The sequence below is a fragment of the Callithrix jacchus genome, chromosome 11, assembly GCF_049354715.1.
Source record: "Callithrix jacchus isolate 240 chromosome 11, calJac240_pri, whole genome shotgun sequence".
Classification (NCBI taxonomy): domain Eukaryota; kingdom Metazoa; phylum Chordata; class Mammalia; order Primates; family Cebidae; genus Callithrix; species Callithrix jacchus.
The window spans coordinates 28,955,490-28,979,556 of record NC_133512.1 but is presented as its reverse complement, the minus strand read 5'-3'; the positions used below and the strand labels follow the sequence as shown (position 1 = coordinate 28,979,556).

The following is a 24,067-nucleotide window of genomic DNA, read 5'->3' as shown; positions in this document are numbered from 1 at the left end:
GATCTGGCTAAACTGACCTAATAGGATTCGTGCTGAAGACAGGCCAGGATGATCAGACAGGATGAGAAACCTGGTCAGACACTGAAGCAGTCAGATGTTGGTCTTGGTGGTTCTTCATAAAACTACTCAGCAGCGTCCTTTGCTAAAACCGAGCATTGCAAGGAAGTACACAAATGAGCCTAGCAGAAGATTCACAAGCCTAACTAAAATTTGGCCAAGGAAAAATTCCTTGATACTAGGAAAGTGAGGATTATTGTCAACAAGTTCAGATAGGAAAATTTGAATCAAAAGAGTGTCTTCATGCAAGGACATGAAAATAGAGAAACCAGGACTTAACCGCACTCAAGACCAGGACTAGGGAGAAGCGAGGGAGGTGCAGATGCCGGGCCATATCTCAGCTTCATCTAGAATGCTGACCATTTTTATATCATTAACTTTTCTCAGTATGACACAGTTTTTTAATTACTACATTAAAATAAAATACTATTGATGTTGAGGTTTTTTTCTGACACCAAGTTTTACACCTGAGGCAGTGTCTCTCTTGTCTCACCCTAACCCTGACCTTGATAAGTGGGAAATCAGAACAAGCACACCAGGGCTGTTATATGACTGCACTCCTGCTATTTAAGCATGAAAAATTACTCATGTTCTTAGCTGTAAATTCTAAATAAAATACATGAAATGAGTTAGTATTCCACACGCTCACATTTCTGGATGCAAAAAGAGATACACAATTATGCAAACACAATGCCTGCTTTTGTTCAGTGCTTTAAAATGCCAAGCCATTAGAACATCTTAAAAATACATAATGTGTAAAAATCTTTTAACCACATGCTTATTACAACCCAATTTGGCATAACATAAAAATACTGGTTGTAGCAAATTTTTAAAGCTTTTCAGGCACATTTCCCCAATAAGATAAAGGTTTATAATTATAATGTGATTGAATATATAACCCTTGTCACGCCTCTCAGTTAACTTAATAGAATTCCCCACATTTAATGTAAATAAGGCCAACCAAATCCAGTACGGACGTAAAAAATGCTTTTGCCTGTTATTGACTATCATAAAGAACAAAATGAATTTAGGAACTGAAATTAGGTTCCCAAGAAGCTCCAGGATAATGACCTCTCTGGCTCTGTTAAAACATTTTTAAAAATTATGTGAACTTGTTTACACCGATGCTTTTACAGCATAGCTACTTCCAAGGAATGCCTGAAATAAACAATCTTACTCTCTAACTGGTTCAGAAAAAAAATTTATGTATATATATGTATGCACTATTTAAAAAAATAATGGAAGCAGCTCTTCGAGTAAGAGGTTTTTCCTGGGGACAGAAACATATGAATCATGCCATCCAATTTCTCAATCTTCCTGCTGCCAATCCCTAGACCCCATTAATGGACACCATTAATATTTAAATAACCAGGGTAGTTACAGCACTTCCCTTGTATTTTTAATATTTTTAAAAGAGGTAAAACTGGTCTTGTTTTAATTAATATAAATCTAATACATAAAAGTAAGAATTGGGCCAACTTAGATCTCATTAACATTTAATCAAATAACTATTTGAGTCATGGTTTCCCATGTAGGTGAATTAAAGCACCAACATATTTCATTTCACAGTTTTCATTCAAAAGCCAGAATTCCTGAACTGTGCTTAGCTGTTACCTCTCCTTATGAGAATGAAAGCTAGTATCACAAACGAAGAAGTGGGGTTTCTTTTTTTTAATACCCTCTCATATGTTTTTGCATATCCTAAATTAGCATGCATCTTTCTGTTTATTGAACATATATTGAGCAATTTCTAAACCAACAAACCTTGTACTAGAGGATATCTCCTACATAAAGTTAAAAAAGAAAACTGTTAACCTTACACTTTGTCATACCTACCTGAATTAATATCAGAACAGTGGTGCTATTTCCAGTTCAAACATATCATATTGAAGAATTCAAATAAAATGTTCCTCTTAATGTTTAGAAACACAATAACATCTAGGTAAACAAAAAGCAATATTGACAGAATCAAAGAATCTAAAGGTCAAAAGTCTGTAATTTGCTAAAATTGTCTTACTAAACCTTAAAGTTGGATATGTGTCCGACGTAAAATTGACATGGAACAAAGCTATTTATCCACAGTGCTCTTTAGAATAATTAAAACAGTCAAAAAATAAAATGTCCAACAATAAGACATCAGATAAGTTACCATATACCAAAAAGATAAAATTATTATATATACAGCAATTAAAATAATGCCATTAAGAATGTTTTGAAAAATATGATAAAATGTTATTAGGGAAAGAAAACCAGGATATTAGATTGGATATACGTCATTTTTTCCTGATTTAATACTTCTTAATTTCTAAATTTTCTATAAAAAATCTTATACTCAGAAAAAAATAATTTAGGGCTTTGTTTTAAAAAACAAAGTGAAGCAACTGCTAGACATGGCAAAAAAAATAGTGCATATTCCTTATTCCTTATTACTACCTGGTTATGACCTCTTCTGTTTCCTAGGAATAAGGTTCTATTCGTACTTCTAGAATAGCTTCTTCTCTCTGTAACATTCTGTTAAGATGTGTCCAGCTCTCCTAAAGCCACAGAATCCCAGAGACTCAAAGTAAATTTTCTCTTCGGTAAATCAGAAGGCTCTGCATAAATGTAAGATACTATAATAATATTATATATTCGTATTTCATTCTTCCATTCTTCCTGGTGTACAGTTGATAATGAGAGTGCATGCAGTTGGTACTAAGCAAATATTATTGGATTGATGAATCTAAGTAATGAACCATGATATTTTAGACCTACAAGATATTAAATGTTCGTGTGGTCCAATTCCTTCATCTTCAGACTAGAAAACTTTCACCAGGAAGTAACTGACTTGATCAACATTACAAGGCCAAGACTCAAAACCAGAATTTACTTATGGCTCTAAATCTCATCTGCTTTCTGTTAAATCATGTGCTCTGAATGAAGAGACCCCTGCAAACAGGCTTTGTGTGAGCAACATGGCTGTTTATTCACCCAGGTATGGGCCAGCCGAATCTGAAAAGACAGTCAACTGCAGGTAGTCGGATAGGAGTTGGTTTTATAGGTTTGGGATAGGCAGTGGAAAATTACAGAAGCTACAGTTTAGGACAGTTTTTCCAAGCTGGGAGGGGGTTGTAGGGTCTGGAGTCACTAGGTTGACCAAGGTCAGTTACAAAGTCCAATTGCCTTATCAGTTGAGGCCGGGAATAAGTAACAATAGAAGAAAGTCTCAATTTAATTAGGCACCACAGGGGTTGATCATTCTTCCCCTTTTCATGGTCTTTCAGTTACTTAAGGCTTTCCAGTTCCAGGAACTCATCTGGAGTGTCTGTGAAGCTCAGAGAGGTTACCATGGTGTCCACAGCACAGTCAGCCAGACTAAAAGACTTTCCACACTTGCCTTTTTTGTTTGTTTGTTTTGAGACAGAGTCTAACTCTGTCATCCAGGCTGAAGTGCAGTGGTGTGATCTGAGCTCATTGCAACCTCTGCCTCCTGGGTTCAAGCGATTCTCTTGCCTCCACCCCTGAGTAGCTGGGATTAGAGGCACCCACCACCATACCCAGCTATTTTTTGTATTTTTAGTAGAGACTGGGTTTTACTACATTGGCCAGGCTTGTCTCAAACTCCTGACCTCAGGTGATCCTCCCACCTAGGCCTCCCAAAGTGCTGGGATTACAGGCATGAACCACCATGCCTGGCCCATTCTCCTTTGTTCTAGATATATTCAAATATTCTGACTCATATGTCTTAGTAGATAATAACAGCCTGCAATAGTCCTAAATCCCTTTCATAGATTGTTAGAGGATGCAGTCACTAAACAAATGAATAAACAGAAACACTGATAAGTAAATCTGTCTGGAGAAGTTTGGTTTTTAGAAACAGCTCTGTAATAATCCAGGTCCTGCCATGACTCATCAGGGGACTTTGTGTAAGACAGCAACTTCTCTGGGTCCCATTTGATATGCTAGAGCCAGAACAAGAGAGCTGATGGTTGAATTTTCAGGAACTTTAAGTCAGTTGTGCAATAGAGCCACTGTTAAACTGTTAAAACTTATTGAAGAAATTACATTTTAAAACACATTCAAAGCTCTCAAAACTTATTTCCTGATGATTTTTCTACATTTTACTATTATCTGTGTTCTAGAGTTATGTTTTTTTATCTGTCTAGTAGACAGATTATACATATGATGGTTTGCTTCTGGACATTTTTCCTACTACATGTTAAGTAATCTTGTTGGTAGCTTGAAATCAACCACGGTAGGAGTGTTTACACCACAGTAACCAGCAAACACCACAAATCAGGGCTTTTTTCCCCCCAGAGACCCAATGCTAAACATTTATCTGCACACATTGGTCTCATCTTCATTATTGGTAAAATGAGCTACTTCTCATCAGCTCACACTCCAATTCCAATCGACCTGACCAGCAGAAGAGACAAAAAGGGAAAATCCTGGCCGGGTCTCCCCTATGTGATCTACCAGTAACATCATCAGATTTGCAAGACCTCAAGAAAAGAAACCTGAAAATGCCTCTGGAGGTGTGTGTTTTGCCAAATGAAAAAAGAATCAAAAACAAAACCTGTGGAATGAAGACAAAGAAATAAAGAGCAGGTATTTAAACCAGACTTCTGCTCTCCCCTTCACTCCTTTCCACTTCCCCACTTTACACTATCAATTACTCCAATCAAAGGATACATATCTTTCATGTAATAACCATGTAGCTGCAATTAAGATATTGCCAGGAGCACTGGCTCATGCCTGTAATCCCGGCACTTTGGGAGGCCAAGGTGGGAGGATCACTTGAGACCAGGAGTTTATTTATTTATTTAAGGGACAGAGTCTCACTATGTTGACATCCTGGACAACACTCTTGAAGTACTCTTTTCCCAAGGAGGACACACTCATGACATGCAAGATAAAGGGCACCCTTTGCTGAAGTGGCACTGAGACACACCTGTCTCCTTATCACAGGCCCCTCTCTGGTATCAGACAGTGGTGTCTAATCTCTGTAATCAATTAGTCATCCTTATCTCTGCCACCATAGCCTTGGATGTGCAGGAAAAGGAAACTAGAGGTACATGGCAGGGAGAGAATGAGAAATCAGGAAGAGGAGAAAATACACTCTGACACCATAGTCTGTAGCCTTACCTTGAAATCCCACTCCAACCAGAAGGGAAATTTAAGTGGGCATGTGGTGGAAAGTAAAATGTAGACATTATCCCCAAGTGTTTTTCAACAGACTTGAAATAGAAGGGTCATGCCTGTGATTAAAGACACCATCGTGATCATGATACCAGTTAATAGCTACCACATACTGAACGCTTACTATGGAAAAGAAACTGTGCTGATTCTTTATGTTTTATTTCTAACCAGGTAGGTAACGGTTAGAAATAACCTTACCTTGTTGTCTTATTTTATAGATGAGATACTGATCCTCAGAAAATTTAAGTGACTTGTCCATGTTCAGTTAGCAAGTGGTAAAGCAAGGAACTGAGGTGTCAGGGCTCAGAACATGATACCCCAAAATAACAGCACCTCGGCATAGTATTTTAAAGTGCAGGAAACTGAAAGAAAAGCAGAAGCATGAAGGCTGCTTTCTGACCTTTTCCCCCCTTTTTCTCCTGAGAGCTGGCCATGAAAGAATTCTCTGACCTACTTCCCCTGAAAGGTCATAAGACCCTCATTCCAGAAGGGTCCTGCCCTATACCCAGAGGGAAGGAATATCATGCTGAGGCTGAAAAGAATCTGAATGGACAGACCTTGATGAGTTCCCCCCTTCATTACCATAGATCACACCCTTTGTCCTCCAATCACACCTCTGCACAATGTCTCTAAAGACACACAGTTTTCCCTGGGTCTGTGGGGCTTTGTATTCTGCAGGATTCTGTGTCATTGGAAATTTATATTAAATACAACTTTTATACTGTACTTAATCTGTTTTTTTTTTTCTTTTTATTTGTTACGGGGTCTCAGCTGTGAACCTTGTGATGGATGAGAAAAAGATTCTTTCCCCTTACAGTTTCTGGCAGGCAACATGGAGTGGCTGAGACACCCAATAGTATCAGAACCTGCAGATGACAACCTGGGACATCTGACTGAAAAACAACAAAGCTTAAGATTTTTTTTGCTTTTTTTGTTTTCTTACCAAAAATCAGCTCTCTCAGATCTCTTCTTCTAGTTAGGAATTTCCTTTCCAAATTCAGATTAGCACAAGAAAATCATTTGTTTAAATTGTGACTTGTACGTAAATCTGATTTGGGGGGACCATTAGTTACTGATCCTTTCTCTCCCAGGAGCAGCTATCTCTTTCCTGTTTCTCTCCTTTTGTTTCCTGAAAGCTTCACTTCATGACTGGTGACAAAACTCTCTCTAGGCCAGGCATGATGGCTCACGCCTGTAATCCCAGCACTTAGGGAGGCCGATGCAGGCAGATCACTTGAGGTCAAGAGTTTAAGACCAGCCTGGCCACCATAGTGAAACCCTGTCTTTACTAAAAATACAAAAATTAGCCAGGTGTGGTGGTGTACACCTGTAATCCCAGCTACTCATGAGGTTGAGGCATGAGAATCACTTGAACCCAGGAGGCAGATGTTGTATCAGCTGAGATTGCACCACTGCACTCCAGCCTGGGTGACAGAGTGAGACTGTCTCAAAAAAAAAAAAAAAAAAAAAAAAAAGGTAGTAATAAAAATAATTTTAAAAACAAAAAAACGTTCTCTGGCCTTTGCCGGATGGGGTGCAAGTGTTTCAGCTAACAATCAGTGCGAAACTCCTCTCTGGGTAGATGATCTGAGATGAGAGGGAGCCAGGCTTAAGGAAATAGTGCAAAGGCCCTGAGGTACAGGCAGGTGCTTACTGTGGGTTGTGGGCAAGGTCAATCACAGAGGGGTTGGTACACAGTGAGGCTGGGGAAATGGATATGGTGGAGCATGGAGAGCTTATCTTCCTTCATCGGTGTTAGCATTTTACTCTAAGGATAATGAGAGACCATCAGAGGGTTTTGAGTAAGGGAGGAATAGCAACTGTTTTACTGTGACATGACTGCTCTGGTTGCTATCTAACAAGTAGACATAAGGAAAATCGGGATGGAACCAGGATACCTAATAAGATGCCGAGGTTATAATACAGGAGAGATGAAAAAGGCTGGGGTCAAGGAGTAGCAGGGGAGGTAATGAGAAAGGGTTAGCTACATTTTGAAGGCAGAACTAAGAGTATTTGCTCATAGACCAGATAAAATGGCTGAGGGAAAGAAAAGAAGTGCAAAGATGGCACCTGTTTTCTGCCCAGAGTGACTACATGGATTATTATGCGCTCAGTTGAAGACACTTTGAAGTCCTAACTCCAAGCGCCTCAGAATATGACCTTATTTGAAAATAGGGTCTTTGCAAGGTTGATGCAAAAGTAATTGCAGTTTTTGCCATTACTTTTAATTAAAAGTAATTTTGCACCAACCTAATAATTAGCTACAATGAGATTATACTGGAGTTAGAGTAGGGCAGGGCTTTCATCCAATATAACTGAAGTCCTTATAATAGGAGGAGGGAACTATAGAGGAGAATGCCATGTGACAACAGAGGCAGACACTAAGTGACATTATCTACAAGCCAAGGAGTGCCAGCCGAACACCAATAGCTTGAAGAGGAAGGGAAGATCCTAGCCTACAAGGTTCAGAAGGAGCACAGCCCTGATGACACATTAATGATGGACTCTAGCATTCAGAACTGATACAATAAATGTCTGTTTTAAGCCACCCAAATGGTGGTATTTTGTTACAGCATCCCTAGGAAACTAATACATCAATAGTGGGGTCATTACTGGAGATTGGGAAGACTATGGAAGGAGTTGGGATGGAGGGTGTGAAGGCACAAAACCCCAAAAGATCTACTTTAAGTTGTCTGGTAGGTGTCTAGGTGAAAATTCTGACCGGCTGACACTAAACTGGAAAAGAGAAGCGAAATTGATTTCTTACGTTAAATATGTCTGGCATTATTGCAAGCCAGGATTTCCCACAGGGTTCTTTATGGAATACCAATTCTGTAACATATTAACAGATTTTATAAGGAAAAACATTTGGGAACGTCTGGGCTAAATGCAATTACATGGGCTCCCTTGTTAAATCATGTCACAGTCAAGAAAACCTGTGCTGTCTGTCAGTGGCACTAGGTTTACCTGACTGTGACTCTATTCTTAGACAAGCTCTAAAACCAGAGCTTTATGTAAGACATATTCATATGAGTAAACTCAGTTCCAGGTTAAATAATTTTCTCATGCCCCCTCAGCTGTTAAGTAGCAAAGCTGGAATTTGAAGCCTCATCTAGAGAATGCCAAAGTCCATGTACTTTCCATTAACTGCTATATAAATGACAGAATGTAAGAAAATCTGCCTCAATGTAATTGTAGATAAAAGCAGAATTCTGAATAAACTGGATTGTTTTGTCTTACCATTTGCAGAAGTTGTATGTACTGAAATTGCAAGTGATTTAAATGTATATTTATCTATAAAGAAGTAAAAAATCACAGGTCCACAGATTGCATCATAATGAATTTCTAGTTTACTTCTTTCCATTTCGAAAATTACTTTTGCGGGGTAAGTGAAGCTCGCTACTCTTTAGGGCAATAAGTCTCTTGGCAAAGTAAGTGTCTTCAACTAGGAAATTTTTGTTAGTTTTGCTAAAGTCAGTGTGGCCCTTTTCTTCTTAGAATCGCCTACATTTGATTGCCTACTATAATTTAAATGTTCCAATAAAAACATTAGGGTACACAGCATGGCAAACACAAGGCTAAGATTGGGAGCAATGAATGAGAGCATTTTATATGGGGGTAATTCTGGTAAATTCGGCAATGTCATCAGTTTAACCACCACTCCCTGAAGTGACAAGAAACTTCTCCCTGCTTCTAAGAGAGAGACTACTATTGGTAGCAGTAACCACTCTATAGTACTTGCTTCCACTATTCTGGTACGTTCCTCAGCAACCTTCCATATGTTGTCTCATTCAAGCTTCACCACCACTCTTTTTTTTTTTTTTTTTTTTTTTTTGAGACAGGGCCTCACTCTGTCTCCCAGGTTGGGGTGCAGTGGCACAATTTTGGCTCACTGCAATTTCTGCCTCCTGGGCATAAGTGATTCTCCCATTTCATCCTCCAAAGTAGCTGGGACCACTGGTGCATGCCATCACACCCAGCTAATTTTTGTACTTGTTGTAGAGATGGGATTTCACCATATTGGCCAGGCTGGTCTTGAGCTCCTGGGCTCAAGCAATTCGCATTCCTCGACCTCCCAAAGTGCTGGGATTACAGGCATGAGCCACTGCGCCTCAGCCTACCTCCACTCTTAAAAGGAGTTAGTGTAGCACTTCAACAGAGGCCCATGCTGACTGGGCCACTTTGCAAGCAATAACACTCCAGGCAGCAGCTGAGCTGGAACAGACTCCAAGTTAACTGAACCATCAACTCATTCACTGAATATATCCTTAGCTCATACAATGAATAAAACAGACAGCATCTGCCTTCACAAACTGACAAAGAGAGACAGTCAAGAGTTTTTAAGAAAATCAAAGCCGGATAAACGAAATAAAGAGGAAGGGGTCAAGCAGTGGCACTTTTGAGATAGGTGGTCAGGGAATGCCCCCTTCAGTAGGTGACATCTGAGCAGATCCAAGGGCATGAGACAGTGTCTAGGAAGAAGGCAGTTCCTGGCGGAACAGTAACTACAAAGGCCATTAACAGGAGACAATGCAGATGGAAGCCAGCATGGCTGGGGGTCAGTGAGCAATGGTCAGAGTGGTTTGAAGGGGGATTAGGTATAGGCTGGTGCTGGGTATTGAAAGCCAACCTGTGTTTTAGGGCCTTGCTTTTTCTCCACTCTGGATACCTCTCTCAATGTCCAGGAAGTCCAACAGTGTAACACTGCTGGCCCCTTGCTGCTCCCTTCTTCCTCCATAGGGGTAGAGTCTCAGGTAGAAAGGTTCACCTGATAGGTACTGTCAGAAACATAAGCTTGGAATTGCAAAGAAGGTGAGCACTTGAACAAAGCATTTCTCAGCAAGGTAAATTTACTTCTGTAGAAGGGTGCTACTTGCACTTTTAGCTGCTGCGAGAGCACACTGAACAAAGGAGTGAAGGGGTTTTTATCCCTAATGCAGTCTCTACTTCTGTGTCTTTCCCTCATTGGCTGGGGTTAGACCATGCAATCTAAACTGATCGTGGTTAGCAAAGATGTAAACTTTTGTAAACAAGTAAATGCAGCAGAAGGGGTTTGTCAACAGAAAATGACTAGGTAGCTAATGCTTTGAAGAGGAATTTAAGGAACTTAACTGCTCTAACAGTACATTTGGGTAAACTGGTCATGTTGAGCTCACCTCCCTCCCCATTCCCACATGGAGCAGTGCTTTTCTCTCTCCACCCTGTATGGACCTGAGGATTGCTGAGCAAGTCTGCTCAACTTGGGCATCAGTCATGGGAAGCCCATTTGTCCAAAAGGAAAAGCACCATTCTAGCTCAGCCTCCCTTGTTAATCAAGCTGATGTTTTGCTGTCTCCTTGCCTTGCTCTTCTGTCTTATTTCTCAATTTCTTCATTAAGTGCTGTGTTTTTGCTTCCCTCAGAGACTTCAAAAACAGAATTTAGGTTTTATTCTAGTGTAACCCCTACACTCCACTATCTCTATATTCTTGCAAACATTTAATCACATATACAATTGAAGAAAGGCATGGTTAACCGTATCAGCTTCATCAGTCATATTCAGAATTTAAAACCCCATACAGTCTGGCTTGCTCATACCAACCCTGAAAAAAGAGTGTAGCAGAAGAAATGATCTCTCAAACCAGCCAAAATGCCTTCATACAGCTAATCCAAAGGCAAGGAAGTCACTGCATTCCCTCATTAGTTATTTCAAAATCCATTGCGTACAGCATCCAAGGTGGAGGCAACAGAGAGTCCACTGACTGGTTCATCTGCTTCAGAAACTACTGAACACCCTCTATTATTGCTCTGTCAGCAGTTTCTGAAAGCAAAAACATGCTTAGATGGAAAGTGAACAGACAGTTTGCAGAGAATGAAAGCAGAATGTAACTGAAAAATAAGCTAATTCAACAACACACAACTACAGAAAGTGTCAAAATGCTAAGTACTGGATACTGTAGAAGGCAAAAGTGAAATATGGGGCTGAAAATGGAGGAACTGGTGTGAGTGTATAACAGCATTTAGAGCCTCAAGTTCCCCCCCCACCACCACCACCACCACCGTCAATCTAAAAGAGGAAGTGAGAGACTTATTCTGTATAAAATTCATTATTTGGACATTTTCAGCAGGGATGCTCTAAACTTGGGAATATAAGAAAAAGTGAAAGTTGGGTGAGCGATACCCTACTGAAAACTCATCTACACACTGACAGACCCCAGCCCCTTGAACACTCAGCAGTAAGAACATTGGTGCTAAGGACACTATGCCTTCATTCTTCAGCCTCTGCAGGAAACTGAAGAATTCTTCTCTGCAACAACTGCATTCTCTTAGACAAAGAGCCTACACATACTGACATGTAGGATCCTCTAACGAAGTGTGTTGGATCCACCAATCAACTACAGGGAACCAGTTAAATGCTGAGAAATCCCTTCAACACAATGCGGTGTCCAACCAGCAATTTAGTTTCTCACACTTAATATGTAAATAGATATTAAGGAGCCAATGGACATTTGAGGAAAGCCTCCAACTTGGTAGAAAATACAAAACAAACTGCACGAAAATAAAAACTCACAAGAAATAGCAATGTATGAAGCAGAATAACTCTCCAAAAAACAAAATGTCTTTAAGGAGGTAAGAGAAGATATTACTTTCATTAAACAACAAAATAAAAAACAAGAACATGCTTCTGAAAATTAAAAATAGAAATTATAAGATTTCATAAAAGGACAGTGCAATGAAGTCATAGAAATCTGACAGAAAATATAATTGGAAAATAATAGAACTTTTAAAAATAACAAGAAAAAATATATGAGAAAATTAGAAGGTTGTGATTTCAGAAGACCAAAATCTGATTAAAGGGAGTTCCAGAAAATGATGGCAGATAAAATTCAGGGGAGATTGTGTGGGTCATGCCTGTAATCCCAGAACTTTGGGAGACCAAGGCAACAGGATAGCTTGAGCCCAGGAGTTCGAGTCCAGCCTGGGCAACATAATGAGATTTTGTTTCTATAAAAAAAAGTTTAAAACATTAGCCAGGCATGGTGGCACACACCTGTGATCCCAGCTACTTGGGAGGCAGAGGTGGGAGGATCACTTGGGTCCCAGGAGGTCAAGGCTCCAGTGAGCCATGATTGCACCACTCCACTACAGCCTAGATGACAGAAAGAGACTTTGTCTAAAAAAAATATTCAGGGTAAGAAATTATTAAGGAAACAGTACAAAAGCATTTGCAGAGGTATAGATATGATTTTTCAGATTTAAAGGAACCATCAAGTTCCCAGATGAAAAAGTGAAAGAATGAACATATTTCAGAAATAAAGTGACTATTACAAACTTTCCAGAGAATAAAAAAGAATGATATCACATAAAAAGAATCAAGAATCAAAATGGTATACTTTTCAATAGCAGCACCTAGCAGTAGCTAAAAGATGCTGGGAAAAATTCCTTTCAAAATTCTGAGAAAAATTATTTTCAAACTAGAATTGTTTACACAGACAAAATATCAATCATAATTAAATATTCAGAAACATATGATTTATTTTTTTTTTTTAAGATATAGGGTCTCACTCTGTCACCCAGGCTGCAGTGGCAGTGCAATCATGCAATCACAGCTCACTTCAGCTTCTAGCTTGTGGGCTCAAGTGATCCTCCTGCCTTAGCCTCCCCAAATGCCACCATTACAGGTGTGAGCTACCACACCCAGTTTTACTTTGACTTTGATTTTTTATTTAATTTTTTCGCCTCATATGCAGCTTGGGAACCAGCCAGATTTTTATTTAATGTTCCTCATATACCACTTCTCAGAAAGCTGCTGGAAAATGTGGTCCACCAAAACAAGAAGAAAGAGGAAGACATGGGAGCCTAGTAACAGGGGAACTAGGATTGAAGAGGGGAAGTGAAATCGCAGAGTAACAGCTAGATCTAAAGAGCCGCCAGTGCATATTGAAGCAATAAGACAGAGACATGAGATGTCCTCAAGGAAGAAATTTATCTATAATTGACTACTGCATGAGCTTTTGTAAAACAAATCCTATCATTACGGATATTACAGTTCTTTCCAAGTTTGGACAGAAGTTATAACAGTGATAGGAAAAATAGAGTGATAGTCATATAGTGATAGGAAAAATAGAGTGATAGTCATATAGTGACAGGGAAAAATCCCAAGAGGCAATTTTTAATTCAATGAAGAAAATGAAACTGTACAAGACATGGATTGCAATTATAGTACACTGCTTGGCTCAGCAGTGAGCAATACTTACATAATAAGGTAAATCTTAGATATTGATTTAGCAAAAAAGAAAATTGTATCACCACTTAGAAATGATGAAGAATAGGAAAGTGAGGAGATAATGTATGTAAAAGTGGTAAAATCTCATCTTGTTAAGTAAGTCAATAGAAAATACCTCAAATAAAAAGTGTGACTCTAATCCAATAATCAAGAAATAGATTAGGCAGATTACTTGGAAATTTGGAATTAAAGGCTAGAACAAAGAGGTAAAAGTATGAGAGGAGGTCCCAGAGATAAGACAAGGATGGGGAGGGGTGGAGAAGATGACTAAAATTTTTATCAGGAGAATTGTAACATTACTTTTATTAACAAAAATCAAAATTAGTTCAGCAGAACTCGAAAACTAAACTTGTTATCTCCTTCCCTAAACTTGTCTTTACTTCCCTATTTTTTGTCTTGGTTGGAAATACTCCCATAAACTCAAGTACTAAAGCCAGAAATCCAGAATGTCTTCTTGATTTATTCATTTTTCTCTGGCCCTGGATTCCCACAGCCAGCCAATCACCAATTGAATCTCCTAGATGTTTTTTAAAACCACATTCTTCTCTCTGAACCTACTCTCAGGGGCTAATCCAGTTCCTTATTGTCACTTGCCTGGACTACTGCAAACCTCCAAACTAGTTTCCAAACTTGACTTTAAGTCCTAATTAAATGAATCCCTCAAATACTTTCCTCATCTGCTGCTGTCTCTCCTATTGAGGGGGGCATCATCATCTGGGGTAAATACCTGGGGTTCATGATCTTGGGCCGAGATTAAGGACATGGAAGCACACAAGGAGTGAGTGGAGTAGAGGTTTAACAGGCAAAAGAAAGAGAAAGGAAAACAGATCTCTCTTTCGCAGCAGAGAGGGTTGTCTGAATGGGAAATCTGGCCCTCTGGAGTGCACTGGATTTTGTAGACAGGCTTGAGGAGTCAGTGTCTGTTTTATATAGACAGAATGACCACAGATTGGCTGGGCCAGGTGCGATATTTACATAGCACGCAGGGAAGCTGGCCACCTCACCCTAACTTTATTATGCAAATGGGTTTTCCACTTGGCCAGCACCACATTGTCGGCTCCCTACTGCACACGTGGTTGGAAAGGAAAAGGGAAGGCGGAGTGGCCATTTTGAACATGCCTAGTCCCAGGTAGCCTTTTCCTATTGGCACAACTGCCAGCATTCACCCATGCAAGCTTCCAGCTTGCCTGTCTATGCGTACAGCTCAATTTTATAGGCAGGCTGCTCTTTGTTAGAAAAGAAAATGATCTGGGGGCCGCTTTCCATTAAAAGGAAAACCTTACCGAGGACTCCTGTACCCTCACTATCTGCCTAAATAATTTCTTCTTAACACCTGTATCACTATTTTGAGAGGTCATGGAATTTATAGCATTTAAAAATCTGTTTGCAGCAATAGAAAACCAATACAGAGGCAGGAGAAAAGCTTAAGTAGGAAGTAGAGAAATAGGATAGAATCTAGAGAAGTTAATAGAGAGTTGATCAGGGAGAGTTTTCTAGATAAGCTAAGAATCTTTATCCTCTAGGGACTAGGAACTACTGAAGGGCTTTACAGTTTGAAAACACTACTATGAACATAAATGTAAGGATGGACTTAAGCCAGAAAGACAGAAGGCAGGAAGGCCAGTTAATTAATATGCTTCACGATAATATAGAACAAAGATGATGGGAGCTACTCAGGAGGCTGCGGCAGGAGGATTGCTTGAACCCCATAGGTGGAGGTTGCAGTGAGCCAAGATCATGCCACTGCACTCCAGTCTGGGTAACAACAAGAGACTCTGTCTCCAAACAATAAGAAAAAGAATTAGAAAGTAAAATTGAAAAAACTTGTGATTATATATTAGAGTTGAAATAGAATAAAGAATCTAGGATGACCCCAGATGTGACTTAGATGCTCCCAACAGAACACTGACAGTGTTTCTATACACCCAAGGCTACTCTGCAGCTGCATTATGATGGACAGTCCTTTTTTTCCCCCAAACAATTGCTGTCACTTTGTCCCTTCTATATCCTGAACAGAAACTGCTGGGAGTGTAAGTTCCTAAGCTGCCACGGGCACTTGGCAGCAGCTAATCCAACGGGTTCCTCTTCCCTGATCCCTCCTTTGACTCATTCAAGCACTGGCCAAATCTTTCAGATGCCTCTTCCCTCTTCTTCCATCCCATGGGTATGTGTCCTCCTTTGCTGCACATAAAAGCTAACAAACCTAATTTTGTGTCATTACACATGTATTTCTCATGTTCTAGTGGCTTTCAACATCCATCCCACTTGAAAGTTGTACTGAGAAAAGGTAGGAGGGAGACTAAAAAATAGAGAAGAGACAATAAAGCCAGACCATAGAGGATGGCTGCAGCTCTCTATAGTATATCATATGCAAATTTGAGCAGGAAAGGCTCTGCCCCAATTCCTGAATGCACAAGGCAGGAAGTTCCAGCCTTCACTTTGGCAACAGGTATATCCTTGGGCAAGCCAATTCACTTCTCCCCTTGGACTTCAGTTCCTTCACTGGTAAATTCTGGGGATTAGATGGTCTATATAATTCCCAAAATCCCTCTCAGCTTGGAATGTCAGATTCTAAAAATGCAGCCAAGGGGATCAGGCTAAAAGTGCGGTAGGCTTTGAGTCACAGTGCTGATTCATGCAAGCTCCCTTAATGAAAGGACGTCCACCTCTGCTCTGGGTGCCCCAAACCTACACATTTCTGTCACTGTTCATAAGATAGGAAACATAAGGATTTTTTTTGTTTGTTTTTTGGCAGTGGGGGGGTGTGGAGAGGGGGGCGGCAGCTATGACAGTTATTAAATTACATGGTTTTTGAGCATGAATTTTTAAAAAATCCTATCAACAAATTCCAAATCAGTGGCTTCCAGAAATTTTTCTCTGAAACAAAAGGCTCAGATTATGCAGACACCAATGTTCAGGCACATGTATACACATGAACAGTGGAAAGAGTCGTGGCTTCACGTGGAGTGTGCAGTCTGCCAGCTCAGAAAGCTCCTGTGTCCCAGCAGCACAGGCAGTTCATTCTCCTGCCAGCCAAGTTAATTCTACCAACACGCCAATACTTACCAGGGGAGAAAACAAAAAACAAAACAAATTATTTCCACTTGACTGGCTGATTGCTAATGATATTCTTCCTCAAGTCACCCAGGCAGGAACATTTTTCATTTTCAGAATTAGCTACAGCTGCCATTTCCCCTTGTGTCAAATGTAAAGGAGATATTTCCTAGGGTCTGCATGTGACTCAGAATGGCTTCATCTTTATTTCACTTTCTACATTTCTTGTTGCTTGACTTAAGAGCTTATGAGCTTTTCCCTAGCCAGGCCTTTCCCTGCAACTTACCTACCCTCCCTCAGCAGTAACCAATCACATTTCTTGATCCATTCAAACATGCAGGTTGGGCACAGTGGCTTGCGCCTTAATCCCAGCACTTTAGGAGGCCAAGGTGGAAGGGTTATTTGAGTGTAGGAGTTTAAGACCAGCCTATATAATGTGGCAAGACCCTGTCTCAAATCAGACAAACAAACATACAGACTTCTACCCACAGAACTCAACTCTTTAGAGATTTACTTCGCTAAAACTCGTGGAGGAGTTAAAGATGAAAAGGGGACGGCATCTACCTTCAAGGAGCCCTCATTCTAGCAAAGAGAAATGCATGGAAACCAATAAACCCTAAGTACTGTCATAAAGCATGAGGAATGCAGTTCTGTGCCCCACTACAAATAAACACCGCACCAAGTCCTCACTGGAGGATGACCCATTCACAATGCAGATCCTATTACTTACTACACAACGTGCTGCTTCTAACTGGGAAAAAAGCCTTGAGGAAGCAGCATAATTCTTATGGCTTCCAGAGTCAACTGGGGGTAATCTTGCTCTAGGCTCCACATTCTATCACGCCCTTTCTCCAAAGACTCACCGGGAATGGATAAGAAAAAAGCAAAAAGTGACCTTAGACAGGCACAACTATGAGACAATGAAAGAGGGCAGAATATTGATAAATAAACATACAAGCAAAAGAGTATGCCTTTTTGCTTCACCCTTAAATCAGCCAGGGATTGAGGGCATAATCTTAAGAATGAATGAATGAAGTGGTTGTTGAACTCAGGGAAGTAGGAAGGTTGCATGACCTTTTCATCAGTTTTAGGGGTTGGCATTTCTTAGAGAGGCTGGCCCTTCATATAGAGTTCAAGAAGTTGGGTGAAAAAGAGGCAGGACCAGAGGGCAGATACCCTGCCAGTAATAACTAATTGTGCAATGTGCTTTGAGCTTCCCTGCTGATCACCTTCCCAAAACAGGGACCACAGTAAGGAGCCTACATGTGCCAACACCTAATACAGTGCCTGGTATACAGCCAGTAGTATCTAGGAAGGCAATGCAGTCCAGTGGGAATAGCATGAAAGATTTCAAGTATGCCCTCAGCCCGGGTATGGTGGCTCATGCCTGTAATCCCAGAACTTTGGGAGGCAGAGGCGGGCAGATCACAAGGTCAGGAGTTTGAGACCAGCCTGCCTAACATAGTGAAATCCTATCTCTACTAAAAATGTAAAAATTAGCCAAGCATGGTGGTGCATGCCTGTAGTCCCAGCTACTCAGGAGGCTGAAGCAAGAGAATCATTTGAACCCGGGAGGTGGAGATTGAAGTGAGTCAAGATCACCCTGCTGCACTCCAGCCTAGGCAACAGAGTCCATTTCAAAAATTAAAAAATAAATAAAAGTATGCCCTCACAGCTTCAAATGTGGCTTCTGCCACTTAAAAACTCTGTACCCTTAGACAAATGACTTGCATTCTGAATAGAATCACACTCTTTTTCACTGTTCTAGTGAGGGATACGAGAGATTATATGTATACATATACACACTTCAGGACCTGCAGAGAGACGAAACACAGTCTCTGCCTTCACTTTCTATTTGAGACCTTGGAACAGTCCCTAGCAACAGAGAAGATGCTAAATGACTAAATTCCTTTGCCTTGCCAGTGGTCATTATAATAAGTGGGTTCACGGAGCTGAATATTTATTCTGCATATAAAGCAGGTACTAAAGTACTGAGGTAGAAAGGTCCTGAATCAAGTACCAGAGAAAAATAAAAATAAATTTAAAAATTAAGTTGAAAGAAAGAAGGGAGTCTTGATGGCTACATGGTTGTATAAAGGCTTGATGACCGTGGATCCAGAATGTGTGTCACACTAGAGGTTTGGTTTGGAAAATATTGCCACCATCAGTCGTAGCTCCCAGATTAAGTAGGTGATGCCTTGTGAAAACATAGACAGGTTCATTAAATTAGTTGGCTTCCAATCTGGAAAAAGCATTGTATGCTCTAAAAGTCCTCGATAAAAAATTATTTAACTTTCTCTTTTTCTTCCCCCTGCACTTCCCACAATGGAAACGGGAAAGACTTACTTCATTTTACTAGCGCGGATACGGTCTTTTAGTCAGGGAGTGTTGTCAGTTATTAAGGAGAACTGCAGCTACAGTAACACTGTAGATGAACAGCCATTAAAACACTATCAGGTCATCCAACATCTGTATTTACTTTTCGTTCCAAGAACTCCATATATTCAGATTTTCTTCAAGGCCTTGTCCTTCTTTTTTCTCCTTCCATACATTCTCACTCAACCACCCCTTGAGTATTAATTGCTAGTCCAAATGTTTGCTCAGTCCTGACATTGCTATTGGGCATTTTAGGACAGTATCAGCACTGTCAGCTGTCACTCCCACATGGATAATCAATCAGTCCTTCAAACCCACAGACTATACCCGGACATCATCATTCTCCTCAAACTTCCTCCTTGTATGACTTCCAGATTTGATGTATTTATTTTTGAGACAGAGCCTTGCTCTGTTGCCCAGGCTGCAGTGTAGTGATGCGATCTTGGCTCACTGCAGTGCCTGCCTCCTGGGTTCCAGTGATTCTCCTGCCTCAGCCTCCTGGGTAGCTGGGATTACAGCATGTGCCACCCAGCTCAGCTATATTTTCTATTTTTTGTAGAGATGGGGTTTCACCATGTTGGCCAGGCTGGTCTCGAACTCCTGATCTCAGGTGATCTGCCCACCTCAGCCTCCCAAAGTGCTGGGATTACAGATGTGAGCCATGACACCCAGCAACTTCCAGATGCTTAATAATGCTCCATTATCATTGCAGAGGCCTGAGTTCTAAAACCAGAAATCCTCAAGTTAAATCTGTCACCAAGTGCCATCCTACTTCCATTTTTCCATTCTATCCACAGTTCAATCCTTACTTGCCCTGAGACATTTACAAGCTTCCTAACATCTCTCAGACTTCAAGTCCTTTTCCGTTCAATTTAGCCTAATGCAATCAGCTTTCTAAAACACAAGGCACTCCCTTCCTCCCATGCCTTCAATGACTCCCACCTGCAACCAGGATCACCTATAAACTTTCTACAGTGAAATTCAATGTCCTACACCATACAACTCCAACATAACTTTTCTAACCAAAGTTACATGATCGCTTCACAAACCGTAAGCCTATGCTTTGTTCCTTAACCCTACCCTGCCTTTTATGTTTTTACAGCTTTGCTGAGCCAAGCTCTAGGCAAACAGTAGGAACTAATTGATTAATCAAGTTGATTAATCAATTGAAATCCATAGCCTGGCTTCTAACCAATAATAGAATCTAGGTAGATTCTAGATTGCAAAGCTTTTTTTACTTTTCTGAATGTTCAAATCTTCTCAGAATTAAACACTGGGAAAAATATTATTTAAATGAATAAACAAGAAAATGAATCACTTGGGAGCTGGGTTACGTTCTCTCCCGAGAATCACACAGGTACAAAAGCCTATGTCAAGGGGTCTTTTTGAAAGAAGGGTAATGGGATACAGACTCCCAAAAGAGAAAAGAAGGGCTAGCCCCAGGGTTCTAGGTAAACATTTTGGCCTGTAAACAACTCTAAGCAATATAAAGATAGCCACTAACTAGAATCAGACTAGAGAGAAAAAGTTAAGAGATAAGTCCCAGCTGTATTGGAAAGATAAGCTGCTAAGAATTTGCTTTTTCAGGCTCCAAGATCTAAAGACATAGTCCTTCCCCCTCTTTTCACCACCACATCCTTCACCCCAGGGTCTGAGTTAAAGCAATGAAAGCATGTGATTTCATGTTCAAGGTTATACCTACAGTATCTCTGAAGGGACAGAAATCTCAACACCCTGGCTCCAGTTCAGATAAGCTGTGATAGCTGTCTGGTGATCTGTCTATTAAGGTTTACATCTTTGAACTTGCAAATATAGCATAAACGTTCAAACTCTGTTACTGTTTTCACCAGGAAAAAGTTCTTAGCTTTTTGCCCAGCTTACCAAGTCAACATAGACATTAATGAGTTATTGTTCTAGAGGTATCTTTCTAATTATGAGAAGTTTGCCTACATCTTTTAAATGTTCTTAGTTCAGTCAACAAAAATCCCATATTATAAAGCCATTGAAAATGTTAAACTAAAATAATCATGTTTGCTCTTTAGTGAGTCATACTTCCTATTAAGGAGTCACTGGCCAGGCACAATGGCTCATACCTGTAATCCCAGCACTTTGGAAGGACGAGATGGGAAAATCACTTGAGGTCAGGAGTTCAAGACCAGCCTGGGCAACATGGCAAAACCCCAAGTCTACCAAAGATACAAAAATTAGCCGGTTATGATGGCATGCACCTGTAATTCCAGCTACTCAGGAGGCTGAGACACGAGAATCGCTTGGACCCAGGAGACAGAGGTTGCAGTGAGCCAAGATGGTGCCACTGCACTCCAGCCTGGGTGACAAAGTGAGACTCTGTCTTAAAAAAGACAGAATGGGTCCTTCCCTATTTACCTTGAGTATTTGGATGCTAACAAACAGGTATCTGATGATACCTGAGGCAATAACTGAGTTTCTCCCCTCTCATTGTCTTAGTTCTGTGCATCTCAGGGCAGTATTCAACACTCAGCGTTTCCCCCGACAAACTAGATGCTTCCCAAAACAAAAACAACTCCTTTTTAAAATTGTATAATTTGCTTCTTGTTTTTCTTGTGGGGAGTGAACTGGTAAACCCAGTGGACTTTCTTAACACTCTTCTAAGTCACTCACCCTGTTAGTCAAAACCCATCTATTTCTAAGGCTATAAAATCATGCTGGCAGAATCCCACTCTAAATTGACCTATAGACTGGATTTATAATTTGGGGACCAATTGCCCCTCCCAGTCAATGCCTATAAAAGATTAATAAAACAGCTTCTTGTTAAGAACACCGACACTACATTATAAAGGGTTTCCCCGGTACTTAGAGTAGCATGAGGTACACATCCAGAATGCCCAGTTAACCACAGGGTCTTGCCCATGCAGACTCTCACATGCCAGCAAAGCCAGGGCAGTGTACTTTGCCAAAGTGCTCCAATTCTCCTTTTGGACAACTTTTAAGAAAGTTATTTATCAAGTTCATGAAATACATTCTCAGTGGGCTTTTTATTCTGCTTACATCTTTTTTACTCATCCCAAATCAAATTAAAAAATAAAAAAGATTTGTACGTTTAAGCAAGGAAGGGAAAGGCAGGTACTGAGGGGCACCTTCTTCATTTCCTGATGCCAAAACTGAGGCTGTGAAAGATAAATAATGTCCCTGATGTCATTCAAGTAGTGGATACTAGAACCAGGAATTACACAGAATTGTCCTGCTCCAAAAACCAAGCACCTTGCTTGGGACCCACTGGGGTTGCAGTGAAGGTGGGGGGACTCAGAGGTCACTCCACGTGGGTCATGCAGAGCCGCAGACATTGTATGGCCAGAGTTTCAGACATCATTTTGTTGTCTGCACCATAGACTTCATCATCAATTACAACTGATAAGGAAAATGACACTTAGCTAAGTCCTGGGCTAGGAAGGTGTTTTCTATATGTTATTTCTATTTCTAATAAGACAGTTATTTAAAAAGAAAAACTTATTAGCTCCGCCTTTCAGATGGAAAGACTGAGGTTTAGTAGGGTTAAATAATTGACCCAAGATCACCAACTAGCCAAGGCCAGAGCTGGGATTTAAATCCATTAATATTCCAAAGTCCTTTTGCTTCTGTATTACAAAGCTGACCCGCACTTCGCAGGGAGCTGCTTCCACCTGTCTTCTGTGTCCTTGGTTTCTCCTAATCCTACATTCCAAGAATAAAAATCTTATGTGTTTTCCTTGCTAGGTTAAAGTCAAGTTTCTCCTGCTTTGGGCACCTTCAAATAGAAGACGTTTCTGCTTCTCTTGCTTCTGAGAACCCATGAAATCAACACATCCCCAAAAGACGCCTTGAGGAACGGAAAGTGTCCTGCACCCCCAACCCTCCCGCACTAAGAGCGGCGGAGGATCCCACCGCTTCGCACTTCCCTAGAGGGACTCCTGGATTAGGAGGTGCCTTCTGGTCTGAAAGAGTATTCCCTCGGCTGGGCGCACGCAGTCCATCCCCAATGCTCCAACTTGAAAACTTGGAGTTGGCCACGACTACCCCATTCCAATCTTACCCCACGGCGCTTTCTCCCCTCTTGGTGCTGAGAGCTTTTGAGACCACCTGCCCTGAGGTCCCTACGTCCGAGGGACCCCGGCAAGGACCTGTCCCGCTGAGCCCGCCTGACTTACGCGGCGCAGTCGGTGCTTCTCCCTGAGCCGCGGTGAGCACGGACCCCAGCCGGTTGTCCTGACAGCTCTTCCCAAGTCTGGCAGACACGAGACAGCCCCACCTAGTTACGAGGAGCCTGCCGAACTCGAGCCTTTTAAGTGCTCCTGTAGGATCACATGACCCAGACCTACAGGGCGAGAGCTACGTGGTTTCCCTACCTCCTGGTCCCAGAAGTCAGCGCACCAAGTCAGCCGCACCTGTCAGCGCTTGGTGCGCACCTGGCCCCACCAAGTCAGCGCTCCCCGTGCTGGAAGAAGCGAGCAGCCCAGGGTGGACTCCCAGGGTGGAATCTTACAAATTAATGAAGCTCATCAGCTGCGGTGCAGTTCAGGTTGTTTTGTCCCTTTGTTTTGTTTTGGTTTTCTCTCCCACTTTTTAAGAGTTGCTTTCTTAGAATTTCAGCCCTGTATTTTGAAATTATTTCTGCACTCTAGGACTTACTTGCAAGCCCGGAATTTCAATTTGGAAAGCTAGTGGTGTTTGACTCCCACTGTTAAAAAAGGCAACACACGTTCATTGGTGGTCTACATTCCAGCTGCACTAGCAACAAGCGTGCACCAAGTGCCAAGCACTCTCTCTCCTGCATCGCTGCGTTGGGGTCTCAGAGCCACCTGATGTGTTCTGTTCCATTATACCCATTTTGCAAGTGGGGAACACAAACTAAGTGAGGTTAGGTAACCCATCCAGGGTCACATTGCTTGTAAGCGACCTGAATGCCTATTATTAACCATCACCAAGTGCCGGGCATTGAGCCAGACAGTATGGGAGCAAAAACTAAAAAACGCAAGGAGGTTGCAATGACCAGTAGCTAACACAAAATAAAGGAAGGTCGTCATTACCAGCAACAGCAGCGTCAACTGCCAGACAAGTGGGAGAGGCCATGGGGAACCTTCTGCACTGCCCGGCACCCCAGATCTCCTCACAGCTAGCTGCA

The 24,067-nt window shown here is 41.1% G+C and overlaps 1 protein-coding gene and 1 long non-coding RNA gene across 2 annotated transcripts in view; one reads left to right on the top strand and one right to left on the bottom strand.

The window, feature by feature from the left end:
• The window catches only part of CPVL (carboxypeptidase vitellogenic like), a 157,662-nt gene extending 134,460 nt beyond the window's left edge, over positions 1-23,202 (bottom strand). The window contains exon 1 of the mRNA XM_002751466.7: positions 23,094-23,202. The gene's annotated coding sequence lies outside the window, so the exon portion shown is untranslated. The remainder of the gene's footprint in view (positions 1-23,093) is intronic.
• Positions 2,571-23,187, top strand: LOC118143640 (uncharacterized). Its single transcript, XR_004727905.3, has 3 exons — positions 2,571-2,661; positions 4,430-4,644; positions 22,663-23,187. It is a non-coding gene; the product is annotated as an uncharacterized LOC118143640 (long non-coding RNA).
• Positions 23,203-24,067: the final 865 nt, after the last annotated feature.